Source organism: Ochotona princeps, chromosome 18 (genome assembly GCF_030435755.1).
Source record: "Ochotona princeps isolate mOchPri1 chromosome 18, mOchPri1.hap1, whole genome shotgun sequence".
Classification (NCBI taxonomy): domain Eukaryota; kingdom Metazoa; phylum Chordata; class Mammalia; order Lagomorpha; family Ochotonidae; genus Ochotona; species Ochotona princeps.
In genome coordinates, this window is record NC_080849.1 from 49,428,399 (window position 1) to 49,432,546 (window position 4,148).

Consider the following 4,148-nt stretch of genomic DNA (forward strand, 5'->3'; position numbering starts at 1 on the left):
CGGGGCGTTCAAGGCGAGGACTTCAGAGGCTAGGCCACCCTGACGGGCCCACGGTTGGGATTTTAATGGCAAGACTCAGAGTATGATATCTGTATTCTGAAATTGCACTTTCTGTTGCTGTGCATTTCATGGGTCATCTGAATCTTGGGTTTTATTATCAATGTTCTTCAATGAGAGTTCCTTCTAGGACCCTGTCTTCATGTCCTCACCTTTTTAGCAAATGATACTGCCTATGCCTGGTCAATTGCTCCGCCTACTTTTTCTTTTTTCTTTTAAGATTTATTAATTTTATTACAAAGTCAGATATACAGAGAGGAGGAGAGACAGAGAGGAAGATCTTCCATCCGATGATTCACTCCCCAAGTGAGTGCAATGGCCGGTGCTGTGCTGATCCGGAGCCCAGCTCATTGAAGGCGAGGACTTTAGCCACTAGGCCACGCCGCGAGGCCCTCAGCCTACTTTTTCAAACAGTCATGGCATTCTGCACCTTTCTGTGGCTGCACAGGGCCTGTCGTATCTCTGGTTTTCAAATGCCTTCATTGCAGCCCCTACGTCCACTTGACCCTGGTCTGAAGCCCTGACCACGCTTAGCAGTGGACCTAGCATTACAGCCTGAGTGCACTTGTTCTGCTGCTCTCAGACCAGGGCTTTGGTGTTCCATGGATGCAGCCTTCTGCCTAGCCCCTGGCCTGCACACTCCCACATCAGCGTAGCATGTGAGGCTTGTGGTTTGCTAAGAACCGTGTAGACCCTGGGTTGCCTGCTGCCAGACTAGTGCATGTGTGTACTGTTGGTGCAGCCTGCCTGGGACTGCGACACCATGCCTTTGGTCGGCCTGCTCCCACAGGCTGTGGGACACTACCGCACTACACTTACGGGTCCTGGGCTGCAAGCTCTGATTGCCGTGTGTCTGAAGCCACAGGACACGAGATCATCCGTTTCTTACCAACACCAAAGACCCTCAACGACATTAACGACCATGTTGAGAAGGGCAGTTGTTCCTGGTGAGCTTCCTCCAGGACCTGCAGAGGGCACAGGCAGAAATGCCCTAGTTCTCAGTCCCAGACATGGCTCACAGCTGGGATTGGCCCAGTGCCTCCTGTTTGGGGCAGTGCACATGGGCAGGCCAGGGCAATCCCAGATCCCAGGCCATGCTCCTGGCCTCCCCTGCAGCTGGGCCAGGATGTGTGCAGCTCTCAATGTCCCTCCCATCCAGAATGGGTGGCTCAGGTGGGTGGCCCAGGCAACTGCATTCCCCTGCTTTTCCCTTAGACAGATCCAGGCAATGGAGTGACTTGCTCGCACTGCTAGCTTGGGTGGACAAAAGATAATGAAATGAAGGCAGGAAAGAAACCTATACTTGTATTTCTATGCAAGAGAGTTTTACAACTAGCAAAATTAAATCAACCCTGTGTTTTAGATGCATGGTATATTTAGGTTATATTTAGATTTCTTTTCATTCAAAATTTATGTTTGCAAGACTACTTGCCATTGTTCATTTGTTTATTTTATTGTAAAGTCAGATATACAGAGGAAGATCTTTCATCTTATGGTTCACTCCTCAAGCTGCCACAATGGCTGAAATTGAGCCAATCCAAAGCCATGAGCCTGGAGCCTCCTTCGGGTCTTCCATATGAATGCAGGGTTCCAGGGCTTTGAGCTGTCCTTGACTGCTTTCCCCAGGCCACTGGCAGGGAGCTGGATGAAAAGTAGGGCTGTCTGGAGTAGAACTGGCACCCATATGGGATCCCAGTGCGTTCAAGGAGAGGATTTAACCACTATGCTATCACACCGGGCCCAGAAAGGCAGTTTTACAAAAAGGGAGATACACACACACACTCACACATTGCCACACAGTCACACACTCAAACGCAGACACTCAAATGCACATGCTCAAACACATACACTCACAGACATACACACATACTCACACAGAGACACACAGACACATACACTCACACTCAAATATACATTGCTAAAGACCACACACTCTCACACAGAGACACGCACTCACACATTCAAACGCTTAGATCCTTCATTTATGTTTTCACCCCCTGTTGGCCAAGTGGAGTAGCCAGTGTGTGAAACAGTGGCCACTCAGGCTGTCAGTGGGGTAAGTGGGCCTTTATCTATGACGCCTTAGCAACCAGCCCAGCAGCGCTTCCCTCTGCCTCCTCCCGTGTGGACACAGGAGAGGAAAACAGAAAAACTCAAGATACATGTCCCACCCACTTTCCTCCCTACCTGATAGCAAGCCACATGTCTGTGTATCCCTCTCAATTATGTAATCAATATTAAAAACAAAACAAAGACATTACAAAAAATGCCACAGCAGCAACAAGTTGTTTAGAAAACAGCAACAGAGTAATATGTCTCAGACAACTTTGATCATGTTACTCTTCTCAGAATCCTGAGTCGCTTTTGTAGAGAAATAAAACCAGTATTAGAAGGAAAAAAAAAAAAAACTTTGGGCAAATTCCGGAAGAGTTCACCCTCTGGGAAAAACAAAATGTAAGAATACACAGTTTAGAACAGACCAAATGGAGGATGAGGAATGATGTGGCATGTAAGAGAAGAGTATGGGAATTATTAAGCTACTTTGAACCACTGCCAATTTCTCATCCTGCTGCTGGTTCCACTCTGCCTGTGAACAGAGACGAGGATCCAATTACCAACTCCTGTGTTCACGAAAGAGGAAGGTTAACCAGTTCCAATATGACCCCTACTGTGTGTTTTTGGGGTGAGGTCAGCATGTCACACGTAAGGCAGGAGGGAGGACAGTACCCTGGAAGGGATCCCTCTCTGAGGTCAGTTCTGGGCCCTCTCTTGCACAAGGGAGATTCAACCACTTAGCACAAATAACCTTGGTTTTGTTCTTGCACTCTCTTCTGGACTTTTCTTTTATATTTTTATTCCGAGCAACAAGTTCACAGAGTGACATTTCTTGGAGTAACAACAAAAGCCCTTGGCTGCCTCTCCGTCTCTTTCTCGCCACCACCTTTAAGCTCCCTCAGTTGTCCTTCTAGCCCCTAGAAGACAGTCCCATTCCTCTGCCTGAAGCAGTCTACCCTGATGGCCCACTCCCTCAGACTGCTCCGTCTTGGCTCAAACAGCCATGCCATAGTTAAGGTCCTCTGTGACCACTCTTTTAAAATCACAGTTTCTCACCCACAGTGGTGACAAAGGTAGACATCTTTGTGGGGTGGCCTTGCCGCTTCCCACGGGCAGGCTGGTTAGTTTCCCATCCCTGGACAGCAGCAGGTGCCTAAGGACGTGGATCCCTGGCGTCCTTGTGCCAGAAAGATCCTCATCATTTGGGCCGCTCCTTGTTTCACTGTCCAGGCCTGGGCTGCTGCAGACATGTGAGGAGAAAGCAGGCAGAGGAGAGCTTCTCTCTCAAATAAAATGAATACATACATCTAAAATTATCTTTCATAACACTGTGCTTTATTGCTGCGGTGCATCTGCAAAGAAATCGCCGTTTTCAGGGAGCCAGGGCCCGTTATTCCGGATTGGATATTACCCAGTCGTATTTTAAGAAGGCTATTGGTGGAGCCTGGCGGCGTGGCCTAGCGGCTCAAGTCCTTGCCTTGAACGCCCCGGGATCCCATATGGGCGCCGGTTCTAATCCTGGCAGCTCCACTTCCCATCCAGCTCCCTGCTTGTGGTCTGGGAAAGCAGTCGAGGACGGCCCAAAGCGTTAGGACCCTGCACCCGCGTGGGAGAGCTATTGGCGCATTCTCTGGGATCAATTGGCAGGCAGAAAAGCAAAGTGTATAAATGTTACAATTGGCAGGAAAAACAGAGGGTGATGCTTGCATACATGTCAGGAATAATACTGGTTGTCAGAATTAGATGCTGAGGGTTTAATAAGTTTGGGTGAATGAATTTGTTCATGTTACTTATAAATCTCTGGTAGGCGGGACAAAAGCGGAGAGACGTGAAGCCAGACTCCATCCGGGCAACCGGGTTCCTCCGGGTAGGGGCGGAAGAAACGCGCCAGCCGACACGAGGCGGGGCTTCCTAGAGCGGCCGGAAGTGCCCGTTGTGGATGCCACCGAGTTGGAGCTTGCTAGAGTGGCCGGCGGGGGTGGTGGGGTGCGCGGCGGTGGCGGGCGCCCCGGGGGTGATTGACAGAGGCTTGGTGC